At 33.3% G+C, this 8,740-nt stretch overlaps 1 non-coding gene across 1 annotated transcript; it reads left to right on the forward strand.

The window, feature by feature from the left end:
- The first annotated feature begins 3,550 nt into the window (after positions 1-3,550).
- LOC117019258 (U6 spliceosomal RNA) lies at positions 3,551-3,653 on the forward strand. Its single transcript, XR_004422457.1, has one exon. It is a non-coding gene; the product is annotated as a U6 spliceosomal RNA (small nuclear RNA).
- The last annotated feature ends 5,087 nt before the right edge of the window (positions 3,654-8,740 follow it).

An 8,740-nucleotide genomic window follows, 5' to 3' on the forward strand; every position in this document is an offset into this window, starting at 1 on the left:
AATTTCATTTTTTCTAGAACCATTTGCAAAAGAGACTATCTTTTCCGAATTTATTTCAACTATTTGTTAAAAAGAACATCTTTTTTATTGTTGATATACTGAAAACCAATTGACCATTTATGTATGGGCTAATATCTGAACGCTAGATTTAGCTTCATGAATCTATATGTCTATCCTTATGGTATTGTGACACTGTCTTGATTATTTTAGCTTTTTAATAAGTCTTGAAGTCAAGTAGTGATCTTTTCCAAAATTGTTTTGGCTATTCTAGTTTTTTTTTTTTTTCATTTCTATATAAATTTCTACAAAAAATCCTGGTGGGATTTTGATTGGGATTGTATTAACCAATAGATTAATTTAGGGAGAATTGACATCTTAACGATATTGAGTCACTTGAACTATAAACATGGCATATCTCACTATTTATTTAGATCTTCTTTAATTTATCTCAGAAAAGTCTTGGAGTTTTCCATGTACATAGGATCACATATTTTATTAAACTTATCCCTAAATATTTCATGCTTTGTGATGCCATTGTAAATGATATATTTAATTGTTTTCAATTTCCAATTCCTTGTTGCTAGCATACAGAAACAATTACTTCTGTATATTGACCTTGTATCCTGTGACCTTGTTAAATTTACTTCTTAGTTGTAGTTGCTTTTTGGTAGATTCTTGAGGATTTTGTACATAACAACGAGATAGCCAGTGAATACTGACAGTTTTATTTTTTCCTTTCCAAACTACATGGTTTTAATTTTGGTTTCTTGCCTTACAATATTGACTGGGAGAGCTCCCATTGAATAGAAATGGCAAGAGGGGAGTTTCCCCCAATTTTAGGAGGAAATAACTCAGCTTTAAATTAGTAAATATGGTTTTAGCTGTATGTTTACTCTATCAGATTGAGAAAATTTTCTTCTATTTCTGGTTTGCTGAGAGCTCATTTGTTTTTTAAATCATAAATAGGTGTTGAAAATTGTCAAAAGTTCTTTTGCATCTGTTGAGCTGATCATATAGCTAGCTTCTCCTTTTTAGTCTGTGAATATGGTGAGTTACATTTATTGATTTTCTTTTTGCATGTGGAATCCATCTTACATTTACCTGGGATAAACCCCATTTAGTGAATATATATATATATATATATATATATATATATATATATATATACACACACACACATACACACACACACACACACACACACACACACACACACACACACACCTGGATTTGATTTAGTAACATTTTGTTAATGATTTTTGTTTCTGTGTTCATAAGGTGTTTTGGTTTATAGTTTCCTATCCTTGTAATTTCTTTTCTTTTCCTTTTTTTTTTTTTTCAGTATTGGTGTTTGGGTATTACTAGCTTCATAAAATAAATAGGATAGTCTTCTCATTTCTACTCTATTATGTAGAATTGAGTTTGTTCCTTCTTTAAATGTTTGATAAAATTGACCAGTAAAGATACCTGGACTAAGGGTTTTCTTTGTGGAAAGGTTTATAACTACAACTTTAATTCTTTAATATATGAGTAGGTCAGGATAGTTCAATCATTTCTTCCTGAGTGAGCTTTAGTTGTTCTGATTTTCAAGGAGTTTTTCCATTTTATCTAATTTGATGAATATATTGACTTGAAGTTTTTCATAATATTCCCTTATTATCCTTTTAGTGTTTGTAGAATTGTTCATTCCTAATATTGGTAATTGTGTTCTCTATCTATTTTTCTTGTTCAGTGTAGTTAAAGATTTACCAGTTTTATTTTCAAAGAATCAACTTTTGGTTCCACTGGTTTTCTCTATTGTTTGTTCATTTATTATTTTATTGATTTTTGGTTGTTTCTTCCCTTGCACTTTGGGTTAAGTTGCTCTTCTTTTTCTAGTTTCTTAATGTGGAAGCTTAGATATTTGATTTTAAACTTTTCTTCTTTCCATCATAAGCATCGGAAATAATAAATTTCCCTTTTAGCACTGCTTTCGATGCACTTTTAAGAGGATCTGCTTTTGTTTTCATTCAGTTCAAAATATTTTCTAATTTCACTCGTGATTTCTTCTTTTACCTTTGTGTTATTTAGAAGTATGTTGTTTAATTTCCAAACACCAGAGTGTTTCCAGAATCTATTACTGATTTCTAATTAATTCCATTGTGGTCAGAGAATATACTATGAATGCTTTCAGTCCTTTAAAATTTATTGAGACTTGTTTTATGGCCCCAAAATATGGTCTTACTTGATGGTCTTACTTGGTCTTATTCACTGTTCCAGGTACACTTGGAAATAATGTTTATTCTGCTGTTGCTAGAGTGTTTTATAAATGCTAATTAATTTAATTTGGTTGATAATGTTATTCAAGTCTTTTGTATCCGTACTAATTTTTTGTCCATATATTTTAGCAATTATTGAGAGAGGAGTGTTGAAGTCTTTAACTGTAATATTGTCTGTTTCTTCTTCCACTTCTATCAGTGTTTGCTTCATGTATTATGAAGCTCCGTAAGCATTATGTCTTCTTCATGAATTAATCCGTTTATCATCATGATCCCTTGATCTGAAATCTACTTTGTCTAATATTAATATAACAAATTTCCTTTCTTCTGCCTACTGCTTGTGTGGCATATATTTATCTAACCTTTTATCTATTTTTTTTTGTAAATTTTTAAAATAATATTTATTACTCTTTTATTTTTAATCTGCCCATGTCTTTATAATTAAAGTTTTCTTGTAGACAGCATATATTTGGGTCTTGCTTTTATTTTATCCAATCTGATAATCTCAGTCTTTTAATGGTATTTTTTTAAGTTGAGGTATAATTGACATGTGCCATTGTATTAGTTTTAGTTGTATAACATAATGATTCGCTATATGTAGTAACAAAATGTTTAGACTATTTATAGCCAATGTTATTATTGAATATATGGTTAGGTTTAAATTTACCAGTTTGGTATTTGTTTCCCAATATATTCTTTGTTCTCTTTTTCCTTTGTTTCTTTATTCACTTATAGTAATCTAATCATTTTATGATTCCATTTTATCTCCACTATTGGCTTACTAGCTACACCTTCTTTTTAAAATTGTTTTAGTGGTTGCTCTAGAGTTTACAACATTTAACTATTCATAACTAATTATAATCTACCTTTAAATAATATTATATCATTTCATGTGAAATGTAAGATCTTTACAACAGTGTACTTTCATTATCCTCCTCTTGTACTTTGTAATTATGGTCAGATATTTTACGTCTACATGTTATAAATTCCACACATTTTATTATGTCTGTTTTAAATAGTCAAAAAACTTTTAAAGAAATTAAATTGGAAAAGGATGTTTTTGTATTTACCCATATATTTACCATTTCTGGCATTCTCTATTCCTTTGTGTGGATTAAAGTTTCCATCTGTTATTTTCCTTCTGCTTTAACATGCTTGCAGTTCTACTGGTCAGAAAATTTTTTTGGTTTTCTTTTACTAGGAAAATCCATCTTTCACCTTCATTTTTTCTTTTTCCATACAGTATTATTACATTTATAATATTGGAACATGTACCTTTAAATATGCAAAGAGTGCTTGCTCTGCAGCACATATACTAAAATTGGAATGATAGAGAAGATTAGCATGGTCCCTGCACAAGCATGACACACAAATTCAGAAGCATTACACCTTCTTTGTACTTACTGCCCTGAACTGTACACTTAAAAATGGTTAACACAGTAAATATTATGCTATGTATATTTACCACAATAAAAATGCATAGGAATAAAACTAGAAATATATACATAAAAGTGTTACTTTAAAATGATTAATGCAGTACATTTTATGTTATGTATATTTTACCCCCCCCCCAAAAAATGCATACACATGGATCTAGAAATATACGTGTAAAGATGTTAACATTGGTCTAATCCTGGGAAGAGGAGTTGGGGGTGAAGGATGACTTTCAGGTTATTTTTCCTTCAATTTAAAAATTTTTGTAGGTTTTTTTGGAAATTATTTCAAACATAGAAGAGTTGCATGAGTATCTCTATACTGTTTATCTGTTTACCCAGATTCACCCTTGTTAACATTTTATCCATTTGCTTCCTCCCTCTCTCTCATACATATGTAATCCTTGCCCCTCGTGAAAATTTCCTTCAGGATTCAGCATCCGTTGATAATTTCTGCTGAACTGCTGTTTACTATGATGGTTGCAAAATGGTTATTTTCCAACTCTAGCATTCCCTCCCCGTTTACCATTTTGCACTTAGTATTTATATCTATTTTAAACAGGAACGTTCCCTACTCCCCCAGCCACTGATATAGGTGATATAGGTTCATAGATATGAGCACACGAATACCGATTTTTTAATTATTTATAATTCACTAGCATATTTCATTATTTTGGTACTCAAATTGTCCCAGATTTGGCCAGGGGAGCCCCTGCAAGGTTGCTCCAATGTCCCTGTGATATGTGACACTCCTCCTGTCCACCATATTGAGTACTTCCGTAATATCTGGCATCAAAAGATTTTCCAGAACTTTCTTGTACCTACCTGCCCCAGACCTAAGTTTAGCCATTTGTATGAAGAGCTTTGGTTCATTTTAATAGGGAAAGGTATTAAAAATCAGGATCTGAGTGCAAGGTATGCTCATTGCTCCTGGGGCATCTTAGCTTCTGGTACCTTTCAGTTGAGTGAAGTAGGAAATCAATGGATATTTATACATATACATATGTGCATAGACATAGATGTATGTATGTAAATAACTACATATACATGTGAACATATACATATTTTAGAAATCATGAGTTCATAACAACAATTTCTATTTTAAATTTTTATTCAATTTATTGGTGTGACATTGGTTAGTAAAATTATATAGGTTTCAAGTGTATAATTCTATAATACACCATCTATATTGTGCATTGTGTATTCACCACTCAGAGTCAGGTCTCCTTCCATCACCATATATTTGATCATAGCAATAATTTCAATTTCCATACATCCCCACAGGGTTTTTTCTTGCCTTTTCCTATTCCATATTTGCATGTGGTCATTTTATTTCTTTTCAGTGAGATCCTTGGATGCCCAAAACAATGTGGTTATTTATTTGCTCAATTGCATAACACATCTAAAACAGTTTCAGAATTACTTCATCCTTGCCTCCACATAAAACAAACCTACTGAAAAGAGTTCAGAATTTGTTTGTAATTTCCTCCATGTCTCATTACTGTACCACAAATTGATGGCATATAATGTCAAATATTGTATTCATACATTGCTCTGATTAGGTTTTTCTTTTTCTATTCTTCTGTGTTGCTATACTATTCATTTGAAATCTAACTGGGCTGGTTTGCTCCACTTTGTTCTACATTTTATATTTGTACAAATGTCCCTGCCTCCCAAATTTCTACTGCCACATTCACATTATAAGTAACCATCTTTATGGTTTTCTGGTTTATCCTTCCTATGTTTCTTTTTTATTTTTATGCTTTTAATTGTAATTAAATTTCTTTGGGTAACATTTGTTAACAACATTAAGTTTCAGATGTACAACTTTGTAATACAACATCTGTATTTTCCATTGTGTGCGCACTACAATGTGGTGTGGTCTAGTCTTCTTCTATCACATATATTTGACCCCTTTACTCTCTTCAACCTCCTCTACCCGCCTTTGTTTCTTTTTGTAAAGGTAACTAGATCATCATAGATTTGCTTATTTTTCCTGCTACTAGATACGTTATTTTTAAATAATTTACATGGTGTAAAATTCACCCATTTTAAGTGGCAGCTGGTGAGTTTTAGCAAATTTATACAGCTGTGCAACCATCACCACAATATCTTCTTTCATGCCTGTTTGCAGACACTTCCCTCTCCCATCTCAGACCTAGGCAACCACTGATCTGTGTTCTGTCTCTAGTTTTACCCCTTCTATAAATTTCGCATCAGTGGAATTATACAATATGTAGTCTTACGTGTCTGGTTCCTGACACTGAGCATAATGCTTTTGAGGTTCTTTTGTGTTACTGAATGCATCGTCAGTTCTCTCTTTACTAATATGTTGTATGGATGTACCACAATTTGTGTGTCCCTTCACCAGCTGATGGACTTTAGGAGTGTTTCCACCTTTCGGCTCTTATGAATAATGTTGCTATGAACATTGGTGTGCAAGTCTTTGGACAGACACATGTTTTCACTTCTTGGGTAGATGCATAGGAGGGAAATTGCTGGGTCATATGGTAAGTGTATGTTTAACTTTATAAGAAACTACCAATCTGTTTTCCGAAGTGCTTGTATCATTTTACATTCCCATCAGTGATGTACTTTTTTATATGAATTATAGGTAAATGTATTCTCATAAAGTCTCTGAGAGTCCTTATCTTAGGTAGGTCAGTTATTGTCCATGTATTCTTGCTCGGTTTTCACTTATGCAGCCCTTTTCTACATAGGTAGTTCAAAAATAAGTCAGATGATTCCTTGTTGAATTATAATGAATTCAGAATAAATGTGACAAACAAAACAAAACAAAACAAACCCCCAGAAAACTGTTTCCTCTCTCTTAATAGGGAATGAAATGATATAGATGACATTATTAACTGAAGGACTTTTTACCCCCAGTCTTTAAAAATAAAGGTCAATTCCATCAGAAACCTGGGATTACATTCTTTCCGACGGTACGGCAGGAAGTGAGATTAGTTTATGGAAAAAGTACCTCTTTTTAAATGAGATAGATACTTGAGAAATTGACTTAAGGTAGGTTAGGGTCATTGTCTTCAGATTTTGAGAAGTCAGAAGAAAATTAAAAAATGCAAAGATTTGAAAAAGGAGAAAGCGTAACATAGTCCCAACTTGTTATTTTTATTTTGAAGGGAGTACGCTTACTGTGGTGGTTGCAAAGAGACAATCCTAGAAATGAGACCTGCAGGTACTTGCTTCTGCCCTTCCATAAGAATGGGATAAATGCCAGCTCTTCTTGCAACATTCAGAACACAACTGGAAAACAACAACACAAAACACCCCACGATGCCCTTGCCATGCCTTCACACACAACGAGACCAAACCACAGCCTCTCGAGAACCAAAGCATGCTTTCTGGCAGCCCCCATTTAGGTTTCATCCACATAGCACACTGGGGGTACTATGTTATACCCCAGGAAAACCCATATCACTCAACAGACGAGTCAGTTAAGTTTTAAATTAACTTCAGCTAAATTTGAATATAATCACAGGTTGTCTTTTTAAAAAAATCTCTTTACACCTCTTTTTCAAAGATTTTCTCTCTGCTTCTGGTACTTGTCTTTTTTTGCTCCATCTCATCATTGTACGAATTTAGCCAAGATAGGTATTAACCAGTAAAACTCTCATTCATAAAAGGTTAAAGTTATTAAACACATATCCTGTGCGTTAGGGAAGTGAAGGAGTATTGGACAGTAAAGGGGTTTTCCTGGTAGCCGTTAAGATACAAATAGATCATATAAGCAGGTGGTTGCCTTCCCATAGGCCCAGCGTTTATGAGGTGCATAAACTAATGAACCCATGAACTAATGGGTTCAGTGTTTTCAGTTTTTAAGAAAGAGAAAACTATTCCTTAAGAGCTTAGACCCTATGGGGGTAGAGTGAGTAAAAAGATTTTATATGCCAGGAAAACCACTGTCTCTATATCTATCTAGTCAACGGTAGCTTTACAGAGATATATTTAAGAGCTAAGTAAGAAAGGAGAAAAATTGAAGGATAAGTTAGTATGTACCCAGAAGGAAGGCTGATATGCGTAGTTGGCAAAATGTGCCTAATTATCTTAATAGTGCCTATTTTTAATTAGCATTCTGTGTAGTTTTCTTATTGTCAGAAATCACCTCTCTCTAAAATGCGCACAGGTGCGCACACCCGAATACCACATTGATTTCTATTGTTGGTTTCCTTTTTCAAGTTCACAGCTTTATCATTCCACAGATAGAGGATACTGGAAAAATGCTATAGAGAAAACATCAAGATTTTAGTACTCCTGATTTGGTTGGGCAGTGGGTTGATTTCAGGAATGGTCCCAAGGTGTTCATATCTAACTTGTGTTCACTCTGGGTTTAACACTGTGTCTTATTTTGGCAAAAGGGACAGCAGCCGACATGATGCAGCCGGCAGTGGGAAAGCCATTAATACCCGCCTTGGACACAGGTAACTCCTGTCTTTTCCTTTTACTTACTTTCTGTCTCCTTACAAAACAGCAACTTGCACATTTGTGACAAAACAAATGAAACTGATTTATACTCATAACTTAGTAGTTGTTCTAATACACATTTGACCATTCCATTGCATTTTAGTAGTTGCAGAACTTTATTCTTCTTTGGGAAATCTGGCAACGACATTTGCCTCTCCTCTCCATCCAGAGGTATGCTGATAAACGTTCAACAACTGTTTGCTGAAAAATAAAAAGCCCTACTTCGTGGCATTTGCTGGTTTCCATGTTGTGAATATTCCCCCATGGCTGACTTCAAGTGACCAACATGCCTTCCACTCCGTGCAGCGCTGGGAAGAGACAAGCACACCACCGTAGGGGTTCAAGAATGTGAACGCCCACAAGAGCATTGGTGAAAATGGAAGGTAGGAAAATAACTAGGAAATTATGAGTTTTGAGTATGCATTACCATTGACTTTAATATAATTTATTTAATTGTACACTGATATCATTTAATTTTTAATAATGGCTGTGTTTAGCAACCAGGTTGCAGAATTCCTGCAAATTTATTTTTTCCCCTTTCTTCCACCTATCTGACACTGTACCTAG

Source organism: Rhinolophus ferrumequinum, assembly GCF_004115265.2.
Source record: "Rhinolophus ferrumequinum isolate MPI-CBG mRhiFer1 chromosome 5 unlocalized genomic scaffold, mRhiFer1_v1.p scaffold_110_arrow_ctg1, whole genome shotgun sequence".
NCBI classification, from domain to species: domain Eukaryota; kingdom Metazoa; phylum Chordata; class Mammalia; order Chiroptera; family Rhinolophidae; genus Rhinolophus; species Rhinolophus ferrumequinum.